The 19893-nt window shown below is 36.9% G+C and overlaps 1 pseudogene; it reads right to left on the reverse strand.

Annotated features, from left to right (window-relative positions):
* Positions 1-9036: 9036 nt before the first annotated feature.
* LOC135275997 (U2 spliceosomal RNA) lies at positions 9037-9163 on the reverse strand (annotated as a pseudogene).
* Between the last annotated feature and the right edge of the window lie 10730 nt (positions 9164-19893).

The raw sequence follows: 19893 nt of genomic DNA on the forward strand, positions 1-19893 counted from the left end.
CCTTCCCAAATCATTTTATGAGACCAACATCATCCTGATACCAAAACCCAGCAGAGATTCAACAAGAAAAGAAAACTTCAGGCCAATATCCATGATGAACATAGATGCAAAAATCTTCAATAAAATACTGGCAAACCGATTGCAACAGCACATCAAAAAGCTTATCCACCATGATCAAGTAGGATTCATCCCAGGGATGCAAGGCTGATTCAACATACACAAGTCTATAAACGTAATTCACCACATAAACAGAACCAAAGACAAAAACCACATGATTATCTCAATTGATGCAGAGAAGGCCTTCGACAAAATTCAACAGCCCTTTATGCTAAAAACCCTCAATAAACTAGGTATTGACGGAACGTATCTCAAAATAATAAAAGCTATTTACGACAAACCAACAGCCAATATCATACTGAATGGGCAAAAACTGGAAGCATGCCCTTTGAAATCTGGCACTAGACAAGGATGCCCTCTCTCACCACTCCTATTCAAAACAGTACTGGAAGTTCTAGCCAGAGCAATCAGGCAAGAAAAAGAAAGGGTATTCAAATAGGAAAGGAGGAAGTCAAATTGTCTCTATTTGCAGATGACATGATTGTATATCTAGAAGACCCCATCATCTCAGCCCAAAATCTCCTGAAACGGATAAGCAACTTCAGCAACGTCTCGGGATACAAAATCAATGTGCAAAAATCACAAGCATTCCTATACACCAATAACAGACTTAAAGAGAGCCAAATCAAGAACGAACTGCCATTCACAACTGCTACAAAGAGAATAAAATACCTAGGAATACCACTAACAAGGAATGTAAAGGACCTCTTCAAGAAGAACTACAAACCACTGCTCAATGAAATAAGAGGACACAAATAGATGGAGAAACATTCCATGTTCATGGTTAGGAAGAATCAATATCATGAAAATGGCCATACTGCCCAAAGTAATTTACAGATTCAATGCTATCCCCATCAAGCTACCAATGACCTTCTTCACAGAACTGGAAAAAAACCACCTTAAACTTCATATGGAACCAAAAGAGAGCCCACATAGCCAAGTCAATTCTAAGCAAGAAGAACAAAGCGGGAGGCATCACACTACCGGACTTCAAACTATACTACAAGGCTACAGTAATCAAAACAGCATGGTACTGGTACCAAAACAGAGATATAGACCAATGGAACAGAACAGAGGCCTCAGAGGCAACACCACATATCTACAACCATCCGATCTTTGACAAACCTGACAAAAACAAGCAATGGAGAAAGGATTCCCTGTTTAATAAATGGCGTTGGGAAAACTGGCTAGCCATGTGCAGAAAGCAGAAACTGGACCCCTTCCTGACACCTTACACTAAAATTAACTCCAGATGGATTAAAGACATAAACATAAGACATAACACCATAAAAACCCTAGAAGAAAATCTAGGCAAAACCATTCAGGTCATAGGCATAGGCAAGGACTTCATGACCAAAACACCAAAAGCATTGACAACAAAAGCCAAAATAGACAAATGGGACCTGATCAAACTCCACAGCTTCTGCACGGCAAAAGAAACAGTCATTAGAGTGAATCAGCAACCAACAGAATGGGAAAAAATTTTTGCAGTTTACCCATCTGACAAAGGGCTGATATCCAGAATTTACCATGAACTAAAGCAGATTTACAAGAAAAAAACAAACAAGCCCATTTAAAAGTGGGTGAAGGATACGAACAGATACTTTACAAAAGAAGACATACATGAGGCCAACAAACATATGAAAAAATGCTCATCATCACTGGTCATTAGAGAAATGCAAATCAAAACTACATTGACATACCATCTCACGCCAGTTAGAATGGCGATCATTAAAAAAGCTGGAGACAACAGATGCTGGAGAGGATGTGGAGAAATAGGAACACTCTTACACTGTTGGTGGGAGTGTAAATTAGTTCAACCATTGTGGAAGACAGTGTGGCGATTCCTCAAGGACCTAGAAATAGAAATTCCATTTGACCCAGCAATCCCATTACTGGGTATATATCCAAAGGATTATAAATTGTTCTACTGTAAGGACACATGCACATGAATGTTCATTGCAGCACAGTTTACAATAGCAAAGACTTGGAACCAACCTAAATGCCCATCGATGATAGACTGGACAGGGAAAATGTGGCACATATACACCATGGAATATTATGCAGCCATCAAAAACGATGAGTTCGTGTCCTTTGTAGGGACATGGATGAACCTGGAAACCATCATTCTCAGTGAACTGACACAAGAACAGAAAATCAAACACCGCATGTTCTCACTCAGGCGGGTGTTGAAAAATGAGAACACATGGACACAGGGAGGGGAGCACTACACACTGGGGTCTGTTGGGGGGAAATAGGGGAGGGGACAGCGGGGGGTGGGGAGTTGGGGAGAGATAGCATGGAGAGAAATGCCAGATATAGGTGAAGGTGGGGAAGGCAGCAAATCACACTGCCACGTGTGTACCTATGCAACAATCTTGCATGTTCTTCACATGTACCCCAAAACCTAAAATACAATAAAAAAAATGAATGCAGTTAAACATTGAAAAAAACAAAACAAAACAAAAAATAGAGTGGATAATAAATGTTATATTCATGCAATGGAATATTATACAGCAGGGAGAAGAAACAAAATGGTAACTATTTTCAACATATGGATGAAACTCACAAACATACAGTTAAAAAAATGCCAGGATTTCAAACTCATGATCTCAGGTGATCCACTCGCTTCGGCCTCCCAAATCTAAATACCTTTTCCAACAGACAAAACCAGTACTCCTTAAAGAAATGGTTGTTTCTAGATCTAAGGCAGAATAAATATAATATGATGCCTGGAGCACCTTATAGTGCCAGAAAGGAAGTGTCGAGAAAAAAAAACTCTATAGAGACAGAAATTAGATTAGTGAATGCCTAAGGCTGAGATTGGGAATGGGGAAGTGACTGCAAATGAAGATGATGCTTCTTCGGGGGTGGTGAAGTATTCTACAATTAGCTTGGCCTGTTAGTTTTACAACTCTGTAAATACACTAAAAATTATATTGATATCATGTACCTCCTGACGTGATGAGTATGAAAGTTGAACATGTGCATACACGTCAATAAATTTTATGGTATATAAATTATACCTCAACAAAGCTGACTAAGAAGAAAGTGCTCAATAAGAACAAACGAAAAAAGGATGGTGTATATCAAAGACACACAAGAACCAACCGAAAGTGCTACCAATGGCCAAAGTTGGAACAATTTGAGCAACAAATTAAGTAATGGTAGTACTGGAATAAAGCCCAAAAATAAAACCTTCATGATGTTCATGACTGCATACTGACATAAATAAATAAATGGGTAAGAAGGGACAAATCTTCCTTACAGAAGAATTGCAAGTACTAAATATAGAAGGAAGAAGGGAAAGAGAAAATCACTATTAGAACACCACAATAATAGCTACTATGAGCAAGATCCACTGATGAATGCTAAAATTAGTGAGTGAAGCTTTTAGGATGAGTGAGATATGTGCATAACCTCAAAGTATCTCCTTCTAAATATTTATTAATTACTGTGGTCATTTAACATAAGCCTATAAATTCTTTCATATACCCTCCTCCAGAGGTAGAGCTTAACTCCTTTTCTCTTGAGTGTAGGTTGGACTTAGTGACTTGCTGCTAAGGAATAGAATATGAAAAGGGAAAAATAGCAAGAGAAGAGAGGCAAGCATGACTTTGAAAGTGGGTCAAAGTTAGCATCAACAGTAAGTCATGTTGATACAATGTGCTTGCTGACATGATAAATATGTATTTCGGGTTTTTTTGTTTTGTTTTGTTGGTGGTGGTTTTTTTGTTTGGTTTTTGTTTTGAGACACAGTCTTGTTCTGTTGCCCAGACTGGAATGCAGTGGCATGATCTCGGCTCACTGAAACTTCTGCCTCCTAGGTTTAAGTGATTCTCGTGCCTCAGCCTCCTGAGTAGCTAGGACTACAGGCACCTGCTACCATGCCTGGTTTTTTAAAATTTTTTTATTTTTATTTTTTATTTTTAGTAGAGACAGAGTTTCACCATGTTATGTTGTCCAGGCTAGTCTTGAGGTCCTATGATGTGATATATATCAAATCTCCTAAAGCTGAACATGGCAATACCCTAGGACCTATCCATTCCATCCACAGGTATACATGCAGAAAAACATGCTCACATTTTTTGTATGAAAAGAACTTTAAAAGAGGTTCAAAAACAGCATTATTTATAATAGTGTAAATGCCTATCAACAGTAGAATAAAAAATAAATTGTGTTATATTCAAACAATGGAATACCATACAGTAATGAAAATAAATATTAATACACAACACATCAGGAAAGACTCATCCAAACAATGTTTAATAAAAGAAGCTAGGGATAAAAGACTGCATACTATATGATTTTCATTTTTATAAATGGAAAACACAGACAAACACAACTTCTGGTGCTAGAAGTCAGAGTAGTAGCTAGCATCAGGGAAGAGGGGCTAGTGATTGAGACGGGGCATGAGGAAGGCTTCTGGGATGCTGGTAATATTCTATTTCATGATCTACTTACAGCAGTGGTTACACAGGTTATTTGCTTCATAATAATTTCTTGAGCTGTACCTTTATGATAAGTGCACTTTTCAGTATATATACTTTAATGACAAAGCTTATTTAAGTAAAAAATAAAAACCTTTGGCATTTAGCTAGATGCTCCTGTATTAAATCCCTGGGCTACTACTTGCTGGATATTACCTAATCTCACTAAGCTGCAACTTCCTGATGTATACAAGAAGAATAAGTAATACCTAGCTCAAAAGACTATTTTGAGGACTAAATTAAATGAAAATATAATATATAAAATATACAAAGTAGGACCACAGGCTCTGGTACAACAGACAATAAAAAGCTGTCATCATCATCATCATTATCATAATAAACAAGGGGGGCTGGGCGAGGTGGCTTATGCCTGTAATCCCAGCACTTTGGGAGGCTGAGGCAGGAGGATCACCTGAGGTCAGGAGTTTGAGACATGGTGAAACCCCGTCTTTACTAAAAATACAAAAATTAGTCAGGTGTGGTAGCAGACGCCTATAATCCCAGCTACTAGGGAGGCTAAGGCATGAGAATCACTTAAACCTGGGAGGCAGAGGTTGTAGTGAGCTGACATCATGCCACTGCATTCTAGCCTGGGGGAATAGAGCAAGACTCTATCTCCAAAAAACAAAACAAAACAACAACAACAACAACAAAAAAGAGAACCTTCCTTTTAACTCTGGGCCATTCTTTGTTGCATATGCCTCCAAAGCAGCTCAGCTTGGGTAAATCTCACAAAATCCCACTTGATTGTGTCTGCTTTTAGCCTCTCCAAAGAGGTTCAGAATCACCCCAAGAAAGAAGACATTCTATCCTGTCTCTATTCATTAGCTCAACACAAAATATCCCATTTGTGTGTGTGGCCAAAACTGCTTCTCCCTGCTCCCCTAGGTGAAATAAGAATGGGAAGAAGCCAGGGACTGGGTAGGAAGCTTTGAACATGGCATCTTCCAAGGTTAACTAACTGGAAGGTATTTTGCTTGTCATATGACTCAAGCTCAAGCAGAAGATAGGCACTAATGATGTGGTGATGTAAGCATAAAAATAGAGTAAGATTAAATTGAAACAAGTGGAGTCTATGAAGGAGTATGAGCTTCTAACTAATGAGTTAACAAAAAGTATAGAAAAATTGGATTGTTAATTAGCACCAGGGGTCAGCTGCATAACCAAATAAAAAAGAGGTCCGTTCATGTATTCCAAAGTGATAAATTTCCCAAATGTCCTACAGAGGTTTGCTAAGCACATAGACTCAGGTAATGAAACTCTGGTGGTTCCAGCAATGGCAATAAAATATCAATAAGAACATACATGTTGTTTAAAATCCTAATATGCCAGATCAATCTACCCCAATATAGAGTAGTGTATTATATAATCTTGACCAAATGAGACTTTACAATACATTATTTCAGAAAGCAAACACCAAGTTCTGGGGCAAACTAAAATCTAGAGAAAGGAGTTGACTTTAAAAAGTTTGAGCAACCTAACAACAAAGTTTAACAATAAGAAAGAGAGGCTCACTATTGTCTTATGTTTAAGCCATTTTAGGAGAAAAAATTGAATTTTGTGTTTCAAGCAAGAAATGGTAAAAACAAACAAACAAATAAAAAAACAGACCCCAGGGAATTTGGAGTTGAGTAAAAATTATTACCCAGAAGGTATCCAACTAATATTACTGAAACATTAGAAAGAAATCAAAATCAGCTTATCTCTAATACTAGAAAGGTATAAAACAACTTTAAGTAAGAAATAAATTCACCACATGACATTTGATGTTTGGAATAGTTTAAGCTTAAATGTTGTAATAAGTTTTGTTATATTTGTATATTTTGTCTACAAAATGCATTTTGTGTATTTTGTATTTTAAGGTGTTGAAACATTCAAAAGAATCAGACATATTAAGTTTGCAATTGCTGTTTAAAGGAATTTAATCAAGTTTTATATCAATACCTAAATACTCCACTGGCATTAAGGTTCATATCATTGTGAGTGTTCCTCTCTATGCAAAAACTCTCTCAGATATTAAAGGCTAATCCATATGCCAGCAGACTCAGTCTCTGCAGAGAGGAGAACCATGATTCACAATGCACCCTGTGTGCTGGGAAGATTTCTGTCTTAGTGTGCTTGGGCTGCCATATCAAGTACTACAGACTGGGGGATTCGAACAACAAAATTTACTTCCCAATTCTGGCAGCTAGAAGTCTCACATCAAGGTATAAACAAGATTGCTTTCTTCTGAGGCTTTTCTTCTTAGCTTGTAGATGGCCATCTTCTCTCTGTATTAATACATGATTTTTTTCTCTGTGCCTACCTGTCTCGTAATGTCCTCTTCTTGTAAAGACACCTGTTATATTGGATTAGGGCCCACCCATATGAGTTCATTTTACCTTAATTACTTCTTTAAAAGCCTTGTCTCTAAATACAGTCACATCTTTAAGGTACTGGATGGGTGTTAGGAATTCAACATATGTGTGAATTTTGGGGAGCACAATTCAGCCCATGATGATTTCTAAGACCCAAGAGACTGAGGGCTCAAACACTGTGGGAAGAAGAACCCAGCCTTGGAAAGGATCTGCGATGGAAACTCTGGGGATATAGAAAAGGAACTGAATGATTCAAGGAGCATAAATCAGAGAGGAGGGTATATTCTGAGGAAGAGAGAGGGGAGACCCAAGGGCTGTGGTACAAAGGACCCTGTCTGCACATTGGTCATCACAATGTCAATGCCCAGGTCATACTCAAGAATAATTCAATCAGAATATCTGGGGGTGAGACCTGGGCATCAGTAACTTTTAAAGCTCCCCAACTGATTCCAACTGTGCAGCCAAGGTTGAAAACCTAAAGGTTTAATCACAAGGACTTGAGCTCCAGTACCCTACATAAAGACAGTTAGAGGCTAGAACTTTCTGACATTTTGCTTTGCAAAAGGTGGGGACGGATAGCGCCCACACCCATACCAAAGTAAATGGCAGATGTCTTGATCATCTTCACTCTGAGCCAGAGGGTCATCTGAAACAGCCACTGGTTGTAATGACTCTTGATGAGAAATACTAAATCTGACATTCCTGTCTCCCCTGACTCTTTCCAGGCACTTTACCCCTGATTTTGAGCTTCAGGGTTTTTCCATAGCTGTGTCCCACCTCTACCAACACTCTCCCTATCCTCTATCCCCAAAAAGAAAGAAAAAGAGGAAGTGGGAAAGTGCATTTAATGTATTTGCAGATGTACATATTCGCAAATATGTTGGGAATGTCTGAGCCACGTTAATGCGGTGAATACTTTGACTCAATCCTTCAGGAATATTGCATCATGGGAATACTGTACTCAGAACAACACAATATTACCATGGGCCTCTCTGCCCTGTGCAAATATTAGTCTTTAACAGGACTGAACAAAAACAGATGTTTCATATCTAGAATGTTTTCTCAAAGAGAGTTTCAATAGAAATATTTTAGCTCCTCAGATACATCCAAACAAAATATTTGGTCTTCAAACAGTCTATTTTAAAAGTCAGTGAGTTGTGGCTTCATTAGAGCAGAAGAAGTATGAATCAGATACCTGTTTTCATTTTTCATCTTCAGGTTAAGCAAGAGTGAACAGTGAAAAGTGATAAAATTCTGAACTCTGGTGATTCAGAGATGATTTTTTCAAAACATGGATCCCTCATGTAATAAACCTGAGAAATGCCAGTGACATTTGCTATATGGTGACTCTTTTCATGCTTATTTGTATTTTAAAACCAGAAGTGACTTTTGATTAGAAAAATTTGTCTCTGGGATATACTAAAATCATGAATGTAGCCAAATTTTAGTAACATCCTCAAAGAAATGTGTCACTTTAAAAAAAAGACCTAATATGACCAAAATGTCAATATTATTAATATGGCATATTCAAAATAAACTACAGGAAAAAACATGGACAGTAAAAATATTCTACAACAATGCTTCTCAAATTTAAATTTGCATAAGAACCACCTGAGGATCTTGCTAATTCCGATTCTGGGAGGGCCCAATATTCTTCATTTCTAACAAGCTGGTGGGGGCGGGGGGGTACACTGTTGCTGTCAGTGTGCAGACTAAAGGCTCTGAAAGCTTGATTTCTTCCTTATTAATTATGCCCACTCTAAAGATAAAGCTTTAGTTCTTTAGTAACATTTTCATCAGCTTTGAACAGTCCTGACAGTTACAACTTTATATTACCACCCCTTAAAAAAAAAAAACTCCCTAGAGGATCTCTTCCTGAACAAATTTTCCCTTACCATCATTGTTTTACTTGATTATATGGCCTATAAGAAGAAAAATTGCATAAGGGCCATTAACTCTCATTATTAATGAGCAAACAGACTTCTCCCCAGTGTATGATTCAAAGTCTACTAGTAAGGTAATGTTTAGCAATGATCACCACATCACCTCCTGTAATAATAATGGCAACTTCTGCTGACTACTCACTATTTGTCAGACACAATGGTAGGTGATTTATTTAAGTCATCATAATTAAATGTTAAAAAAATCAATGAAAGTATTTTATTACACTTGATCTTAGCCAAAAGGCCGAGAAGCGATTAAGTATTTATTTTATTTAGCAAACACTTATATAATGCTTTCTACATACTAGACATTGTTCTAAGTGCTCTATAAATATTCACTCAATTAATCCACATAAATCATATAAGGTTGGTGTTACTCAACCATCTTACAAATAAGAAAGCTAAGGCATGGAGAAGGTGAGTACTTGCCTAAAGTTATTTAGTTAGGAGATGGTTTGAATTGAACCTACATAGTTTGGCACTTAGTCGTCTTCCTAAACAGAGGAGGGAGCAGGTGAGAAACCAAAAGTTAGCTAACTTGTGAAACTGTCATGTTCCACAGACAATAAGAGGAGGAGACAGGTGTTAAAGCAAGATTTAAGGGACTGCCTGTGCCCTTACCCTCTAACCATTGCCCAGTGCCTCTCTACCTTAGCAGGTGTCTCACTGTGGGACACCTGATTCTGTCTAATGATGTGTTCACTTAACTAATGATTCCTATCCTCATTAAAGACTATTTGAATTTCAAACCATGATGCTATGTGCTTAAAAATGGTTTGAAGTCTTGGATCATGTCTTAAGTTTAAAGATGACATATTAATGCATGTAGTTATAGAGGGAGCAGGAAGACACGTGAACAAGTATTTGATTGGCAGCAGGAGAAACAAAATTGTCCCATAAAATTCCAAATTTTATCTATTCAGTGGGTTGGGACTCAGAGGAAACTGTAACTTAAATATATTTACTTAAAATCAGGAATATTTCCAATTTTATTATGTACAATTTAGGAAACATATATCCAGTGATATATTGGATGTTAACCTACCTCTTGTAGAGATCATCTAGTTGGGTTTTGTTTTTTTAAAAAATGCAACTTAATATCCTATGCCTTTTAATTGAAGTGTATAATTCATTTACATTTAATATAATTAATACTGTTGGATTTAGGTCTGTATTTTGATATTATTTTCCATTTGTCCTATCCTCCTTTCTTCCTTTTCTGCCTTCTTTTGAGTGAATCAAATATATTTGGGTATTCTATTTAGATTCCTCCATTTTTAGATATGTCTTTGTATTTTACTCTTGCTTTACAGATTATAATATGCATCATAACTCATCAGAGTTTACTTACAGTTAGTATTGTACCACTTCATTCAAAATATAAGAATTTACAATGGTGTACAGCAGGTCCTCAAATAACATTGTTTCATTACACATCATTTTGTTATACTATTGATGAGAAAAACACTGACTCCTCACCAGGGCCACTGTCTGTGTGGAGTGTGCATGATCTCCTCATGTCTGCAAAGGATTTCTTTGGATACACTGGTTTCCTCCCACCTCCCAAAGATGTGCACGTTAGGTTAACTGGCATGTCTAAATGGTCCCAGTCTGAGTGAGTACGGGTGGGTCTGTGAGTGAGTGTGTCCTGTGATAGAATGGCATCCTGTCCAGGTCTGGTTCCTGTCTTGCACCCTGAACTGCTGGGATAGGCTCCAGCCACCCATGACTCTGAACTACAGTAAGCAGGTCAGAAAATGAAGGAAAAAAATACAAATTATTATAAAATAAAAATTTACATGAGAATCATACAAATGCACAACCATAAACAATGTGGTACAAAAGCGCTCAGCAAGTTGCCATATTTGTGATTGTTTTTGAAATGCATGGTGGTAGGAGGTGCTCCTTACAATTTTAACTTTGCAAACATTTATTCCTGGATTCAACCCACCATGAGTATGACCACTGTCACTCACTGATTCACCAAAAATTACATCAATATTTGACTTGTTTTTATTAATTGTTCTTAAATGTATGTATAGCTCACACTTATTCCAGTGTTTAATATTAGAGGTGTTTGGGGTCTTTAATTAGAAGTTTAGTGAGGTTTTTGTTACCAGAAATAATCTGTAGGAATATAATTCTTGTTTATATCAACTAGCCTATGGTAAAATTAGTTTCCTTATATGTTGTTTCACTTAGTTTCCAAGAACCCATTGAAGTTAAGTGAAGACTTAACTGTAATTTCATTTATGCCACCCTATTCTTTGTACTAATATTGTCATGTATTTTACATTTATGTAGATTAGATTATAAATGTTATAATGTTACAATTTTGCTTTAAAAACAACCAGTTGTCTTTTAAGAGAAGAAAAAGTAGCCTTTTATATTTATCCAAATATTTGCTATATGTAGTGTTCTTACTTCCTTTTTATAGAGTAAAATTTCTCTTTGATGCTGCTTCCCTTCAGCCAGAAAAACTTCCTTTAATATTTCTTGTAGTACGAGTCTGTTAGTGATACATTATCTTGGCTTTTTTTCATCTGAAAATGTCTGTTTTAACAGTTTTATTTTCTTTCAACACTTTGAGATGCCATTATATTGTCTTCTGCCCTTTATTTATTTATTTATTTATTTATTTATTTATTTATTTATTTATTTATTTTTGATGAGAAGTAAGCTGCCATTTGTGTTACTGATCTCCTGTATGTAATATGCCCTTTTTTTGCTAGCTGATTTAAAGATTTCCTCTTTATCATTAGTTTCTACCAATTTTATTTTTTTTCTAAGTGGAGTTTTCTTTGGATCTGTCTGTTTGTTGTCTGCTGAAACTTTTGGATTTCTAAATTGATGTTTTAACCTTTATTTGTTTAAATATATATTTTTCTGCCCCATTCTCTATCTCCTCTTCTTCTGAGACTCCAGTTACATGTGTGTTAGACCACTTGATATTGTCCTATGGGTCACTGAGACGCTTTTTATTGTTTTAAAACTTGTTTTATTTGTATCCTTCAGATTTGATAATTTTTATTGGTGTCTTTAATTTTATTTAAACTTTTTTCTCTGCTTCCAATATTCTGTTATGTAATTTTCTTTTAATTTCTGATATTTTGTTAACAGATTTATAATTCCCATTTCATTCTTTTTTTAATAGTATCCATTTCTGTGTGGTATTTCACATCTATTCCATCCTCATGACAACTTTTCTTTTAAGTTTTTAAACATTAGTTATAATAGCCACTGCAAAGTCCTTGTCTACTAATTCCAACATTTAGTCTTCCAATTCTGCATAGTTTGAACTGGAATGTGCCTCTAGGGACAAAACTATATAAATGTGGCTCTCATCCCTCCGTGTTCTCTGAAGTCTGTGCTCAACTTTGGTTGTTCTTTTGTACCTTCTAATAGCAGCTTTTTTTGGTAGTTTGTCTAAAGGTTATTATTGTATCTGCAGGAAGAATTGTCAGATATAAGCTTCTCTGCCATTATGAGGAATATAATTCTAAATTGAATTTTATATTAGAAATTAAGGCAGTATCCAAATAAGTCATTGATAGAGGTATTAGCAATCTTAATATTAGAAAGGATTTTGATCAACAAAAATCAAAGAAACCCCATCTCTGAGTCAACATTTGATATTAAAGTAGCAAGTTAAATAGAAGAAGGGACTTCAAGATGGCTGACTAGAGGCATCTGCTACTTGCCTCCTCCACAAAGAAGAACCAAAATAATGAGTAATCACATTTCTAAAGATCACCTAAGAATATTGGAATATCAACAGAGAAGTGACAGTAGACATCCAAGGCAAGGAAGGAGAGGGGAGTGAGGTAGTCAACTCAGAGAGGACAGGATCAGCTGAGAGTCTGCAGAGGCTCCTCAATGTGAGGAAAGAGTGAGTGAATATAGACCGCAGTGGTCTATATTCCCACTGCAGGCTTCTGGAATCCTAGCCATGGGAGAGCCTCTCAACTCATGAGGGCCCTGAGACTAACATAGGGATCTACCTAGAGACTGCATGACAGGACTGCTTCAGAGAGGAGTCCCACAAATGACTCGAGTCCTGCATCCTGCCCGGAGGCTCAGTAGCCCCTGCATCTTCATATCTATGGAGCCCTACTGACATATCTTGCATGCAGCCAGGTCTTGCTGCTAGCTGCTGTCACTAGGGCTGAAGTGCAAGCTACTGGCAAAACCCTCCCATTCCTAGTAACATGGCTGCTTTGAAAGCATCCTGAGGATAGGCTATCCTCCTTAAATCTGCCACCAAGGGCCCAAATATGCATGCCCCCTAGCCATACATTTAAGACTGCAGCCACTGAAGGCAACTCTGCAGTTCACAGGAGCAGAGCTGCAGCATAGCCATAGCTTCCCCCTACTTGAGCATTCAGCCAGAGGCCTGGTGATCACCTCACCCCTGCCTTACCACAGCCAGCACCTGCGTGCACCTCTGAGGGGCCTGAGGACAGGTCTACTTGGCCCAGCTCCTATCCCCCAGTGCCCAGGCACACCATTCAGGAGCCTGGGGATTTCCTTTCCCATCCACCACCACTGGAATGTGACGACTCCTCCAGGGGAGCCGGGGGCAGAAAACAGACCCGCCCAGTCTGCTGCTAGTACCATAGGTGGTACTCACTCTTGTGTATCATTTTCAGGCCTGGGGACTGGCTCACCTAGCCTATCATAGCCACTGTCAACACCACTTGGAAGCCAGAGAATTGTTCCACTATTGCTACTGTCATTGCCCACACTACATCCACTGCCCAGAGGCCCAAGGACCCACCCACCAGCCTGACCCACTGCTGCCACTACTGGCACCGACCTGGAGGCAGCCTGGAGGCCCAAGAATTGGCTCGCCTAGACCTGCTAAAAACACGCCTAGACCTGCTAAAAACAATGCCTGTGTATACTTCCCTGAGAAGCCAAGGACAGGCATATTTGGCATGCTGCCGCCACCATTGGGGTCCAATGGCTAGTCCATATGATGTACCTGTCTGCAGCAAAACTTCACCACACACTCGATTAATAATTACATCCTAATCCACTGAGGGAATTACAGACACTCTTGACATTGTTTATAGCCAACGAAATCATAAGGAGACTGCACTATTGCACACACCCTAATTCAAAGCCAAAGTACCTACCCAATCAATGCCATAGAGACATCTTCAGAAAAATGTCCTCTGCTATAAAGGAAAATTCAAAGAATTAGAAGAAGTGACCATTACACCAGATGCACAGATATCAACATGAGGACACAGGAAACATGAAAAAGGAAAAAAAAAAAAAAAACAAGACTCTTCCAGAGGAACACAATAATTCTCCAGCAAAGGATTCCAATGAAAAAGAAATTATGAAATCTCAAATAATTTGAAATGATTCAAAATAATATTTTAAAAGCTCAGTGAGGCACAAAAGAACTCAGAAAAGCAATACAAAGAAATCAGAAAATTCAGGACATGAATGAGAAATTTACTAAACATATAGATATCATAAAAAAGAACTAAACATAAAATCTGTAATGGAAGAATTTATTGAATGAAATACAAAATACATATGAAAGCTCGTTAATAATAGACTAGATAAAGCAGAAGAAATAATTTCAGAACTTGAAAAAGGGTCTTTAAAAATCACCTAGTCAGACAAAAATAAAGAAAAAAGAATGATGGGACATATGGAACACTGTAAGGCAACTAAATTATTTGAATTTTTGATGTCCCACAGGGTGAAGAGAAAATAAAAGGGATAGTAAACCTACTTAATTAAATTTAGCTGAAAACTTCCCAAGTCTAGCAAAATTTAGACACCTAGATATAGGAAGCTCAGAGATTTCCAGATAAAATTCAAAATGTGCTGTGGTCTTCTCCACAGCACATTATAGTCAAACTGTCTAAAGTCAAGGATGAAGAGATAATTCTAAAAATAGCAGGAGAAAAGTATCTGGTTACTTATGAGGAAACCCTCATCAGACCAATGGTAGATTTCTTAGCAGAAACCTTGCAGCTCAGGAGAGAATAAGATTGTATATTCAAAATGCTGAAAGCAAAAAAAAAAAAAAAAAAAAAAAAGCCTGCCAGCCAAAGATATTACACCCAGCAAAGTTATCCTTCATAAGTGAAGGAGAAATAAAGTCTTTTCCATACAAGCAAAAGCTAAATGAATTCTTCACCACTACACTGGTCCTATAAGAAACACTTGACCAGGTGTGGTGATGCATGCCTATAGTCACAACTACCAGGGAGGCCAAGCCAGGAAGATCACTTGAGCCCAGGAGTACAAGGCTAGCCTGGGAACATAGCGAGACACTTATCTCTTAAAAAACAGAAAGAAAATTTAAAAAGAAAAAAAAAATGTCTAAGGAAGTCCCACATGTGGAAGCAAAAGATGATATCTATCCCTCATGAAAACATACAAAAGTATAAAATGCAATGGTAGAGCAAACACATAAATAAGAGAGAGAACTCAAATGTTATTACTACAGAAAACTACAATGATAAATAATAAGAGAGAAAGAAAAGAACAAAGTATATATACAACAACCATAAGTCAATTAATAAAATGACAGGAATAGTCCTTACATAGCAATAAAAACTTTGAATGTAAATGAATTAAACTGTCCATTTAAAAGATGTAGAGTGGCTGAATGAATTAAAAAACATGACCCGACTACATGCTGCCAACAAGAAGCTCATCTCTCCTGTAAAGACACATATAGACTGAAAATAAAGGGATGGAAAAAGATAACCCATGCAAACAGAAACCAAAAATAAGCAGGAATAGCTATTTAAAATCAGACAAGACAGATTTAAAAGTGAAAAACAGTAAAAAGAGACAAAGAAGGTCATTATATAATGATGATGAGATCAACTCAGCAAGAGAATATAATTATACTAAACACATATGCACCCAGTACCAGACCATCCAAACAGATAGCAAATACTGGATCTAAAGGGAGAGATAAACTCCAATGTAATAATATTTGGGGACTTCAACATCCCATTCTCAGTATTAGATAGATCATCTAGACAGAAAATTAACAAATAACCATTGAGCTTAAGCTGCACATTAGACCAGATGGACCAAACAGCTACATTTCATCCAACAGCTACAGAATACACATTCTTTTCATTAGCACATGGAACATTCTCCAAGATAAGCCATATATTAGGACACAAAACAATTCTCCACAGATTTTTAAAAATTGTAATCATATCAAGTATCTTCTCAGACCACAATGGAATAAAACTAGAAATCAGTAAGAAGAGGAACTTTGGAAACTGTACAAATATATGGAAATTTTAAAACATGCTCCTAAATGACCACTGGGTCAAGGAAGAAATTAAGGAATAAGTTCAAAAAAACAGGAAACAAATGAAAATCAAAGCACAACATGCTAAAACCTATGGGATATAACCAAAGTAGTGATAAGAAGGAATTTTATAGCAATAAACACCTACATCAAGAAAGTAGAAAGATCCCCAGGAAATTCTAACCCCTATCTCTCACCATAGATGAAAATCAACTCAAAATGGATTAAACACTTAAATGTAAGACCTGCAACTATAACACTACTAGCAGATAATATAGGGGAAACACTTCAGCACATTGGTTTAGGAAAGATTTTGAGTGACTTCAAAACCACAAACAACAGAAACAGAAAATAGACAAATGGAACTTAACTAAACTAAAAAGCTTCTGCAGAGAAGAAACAATGAAGTGATCAGACAACCTTCAGAAAAAGAGAAAATATTTGCAAACTATGCATGCAACAGGGACTGATATTCAGAATTTACAAGGAACTCAGACAACTCAACAATAACAAGGAAAACCCCAAATAATCTCATTAAGTAGTGGGCAAAGGATAGTAATAGATATTTTTCAAAATAAGACATACAAATGGCCTAGCAGCATATACAAAATGCTCAACATCACTAATCATCAGGGCAATGCAAATTAAAACCATGATGACATATCATCTTGTACCAATCAGAATGGCTATTACTAAAAAGACAAAAAATAACATGACAAGGATATAGAGAAAAGGGAATGCTATTCACTGTTGGTGGGAATGTAAATTAGTACAATCTCTTTGGAAAACTGCATGGAAATTTATCCAAGAACTGAAAATAGAAGTGCCATTTAATCCAGCAATTCCACTACTGGGTATCTACCCAAGAAAAAATAAATCATTATATCAAAAAGATACCTATACTTCCATGTTTATCACAGCACAAAATTACAATCACAAGAGCAAAGATGTGGAATCACTTAAGTGTCCATCAATGAATGAATAGATAAAGAAAATACAGTGTGTATACACACACACACACACAATGGAATACTATACAACCATAAAAAAGAAATCATGTCTTTTGCAGCAACATGGATACAACTGGAGGCCACCGTCTTAAGTGAAACAAGTCAGACACAGAAAGACAAATACTGTGTGTTCTCACTTATAAATGGAAGCTAACTAATGTATATACATAGGCTGATAGACAATGGAACCTGGGAAGAGTGGAAGAATGTGAGAAGGTAGATGATGAGAAGTTACTTAACAGGTACAATGTACATTATTTGGGTGATGGATATGCTAAAAACCCAGACTTCTCCACTTCACAATATATCCATGTAACAAAATTGTACTTGTATCACTTACATTTATAAAAACAAAAAAATAATAAATGAGATATATGTTTGTTAGCTAACTCTTTTCTGACTGCATAAAAAGTATCATTAAAGTATCTTCCCACTGCCATCTGTCTATTTCTGCCATCTGCCATCTGCCATCTGCTACTCTAAGTCAGGGTCTGTTACAGAGACCAAACAGCTGTGGAAGGTCTTCATCAAAGGCTTGGTAAGACAACTAACCAGAGTATCAGGAGCCATTCTTAGCAATGGGAAACACACACAGAATGTGTGGTAATGAGAGATCCAAACACTTAGTGCTCCAGGAGCTTTGGGTTTGTCACACACACCAGTTTAGAGGAGGTGGATGCAGCCATGAATCAAGGCCACATAAAGTAGACGGAAGACTTGTGGAAACGAAGGGAGTTGTCTCAAGAAAAGATTCCCAAAGACCAGGTGCCCACTTAATTGTGAGAAAGATATTTGTTGGTGCTATTAAAGAAGACATTGAAAAACATTACCTTATAGATTATTTTGAACAATATGGGAAAATTAAAATGACTAAAATCATGACTACCTGAGGTGGCAAGAAAAAGGTCTTTGCTTTTTGTAATCTTTGACAACCATCACTCTGTGGATAAGACTGTCATTCAGAAACACCATACTGTGAATGGATATAATGGGGAAGTAAGGAAAGCCCTTTTAAAACAAGAGATGGCTTCATGGAGCCAAAGAGTCACAGTGTTTCTAGAAACTTTGGTGGTAGATGTGAAGATGGTTTTGGAAATAACAATTTTGGTCATGGAGGAAACTTGTTGTGTTTGCTTTAATGATAGCTGTGGTGGTGGCGGATTGGTGGCAGTGGGCATGGTTATAATGAATTTTATAATGTTGGTGCTTATGGAGGAGGAAGCCCTGGTTACTCTGCAGGAGGAAGCAGAGGCTACAGAAGTGGTGGACAGGGTTATGGAAACCAGGGCAGTGGCTATGGCAGGATTGGCACCTATGACAGCTATAACAATAGAGGAGGCAAAGGCAGTGTTAATGGTAGTAGTGGAAGCAATTTTGGAGGTGGCAGCTACAATGATTTTGGCAATTATAACAAACAGTCTTCAAATTTTGAATCCATGAGGGAAGAAACTTCAGAGGCAGAAGTTCTAGTTCCTATGGTGGTGGAGGCCAATACTTTGCCAAACTATAAAACCAAGGTGGCTATGGTGTCTTATCTATTATGTCTTATCTAAATGAAGTAGCAGCAATAGCTATGGCAGTAGCAGAAGATTTTAGTTACTGCCAGGAAACAAAGCTTAGCAGTAGAGGAAAGCTAGAGAAGTGATAAGGAAGCTACAGGTTACAAGAGATTTGTGAACTCAGTCAAGCGCAGTTTTAGACAATACTCGTGTCTCGTGTATTAGCAAAAAACTTGAGAACTGTAGTTGTGACTAACTGTATAACGGCTTAATGTTTCTGTTCTGTGGAAAGTGTAAAGCATTCCAACAAAAGGGGGGTTTAATGTAGATTTTTTCTACTCCTGCTGTTGATTGCTAAATGTAATTGTCTGTCTGAACATGATGCTGAATAAAAGTCTTTTAAAACAGTGAATGGTGCCGGAAAAACTGGATATCCATATGCAGAAGAATGTTCCCCTATTTCTCACCATAGACAAAAATCAACTCAAAATATGTTACAGACTTAAGTGTAAGACCCAAAACTATAAAACCACTAGCAGAAAATACAGGGGAATCACTTCAGGACATTGGTCTAGGGGAGTACTTTATGCCTAAGACCTTGAAAGCACAAGTAACAAAAACAAAAACAGACAAATGAAACTTAAACTAAAAAGCTTCTGTACAGCAAAGGAAACAATCAATAAAGAGAAAATCTGTTGAATGGGAGAAAATATTTGCAAACTATTCATTTAATCAGAGACTAATATCCAGAATATACAAAGAACTCAAAACAACTCAACAGTAAGAAACCAAACAACCCCATTAAAAAGTGGACAAAAGACATGAATAAACATTTTTCAAAATAAGACATAGAAATGGTCAACAGGTATATGAAAAATACTCAATATTCCTAATCATGGATATTCAGTTTTCCCGGCATCATTCACTTTTTTAAAAAGACATATTTATTGAGGGAAATGCAAATTAAAATTTCAATGAGATATCTTACCCCAGTTAAATTGGCTATTATTAAAAAGACAAAAAGAATAACATGCTGGTGAGGATATGAAGAAAAAGAATTCTTATGCACTGGTGATAGGAATAAAAATTAGTAGAGCTACTACAAAAAACAATATGGAGATTTATTAGAAAAACTCAAAATAGAACTATAATATGATCCAGCAATCCCACTATT

Source organism: Aotus nancymaae, unplaced genomic scaffold (genome assembly GCF_030222135.1).
Source record: "Aotus nancymaae isolate 86718 unplaced genomic scaffold, 86718_ANA_hifiasm-v0.15.2.pri h1tg000019l, whole genome shotgun sequence".
In the NCBI taxonomy this organism is placed as follows: domain Eukaryota; kingdom Metazoa; phylum Chordata; class Mammalia; order Primates; family Aotidae; genus Aotus; species Aotus nancymaae.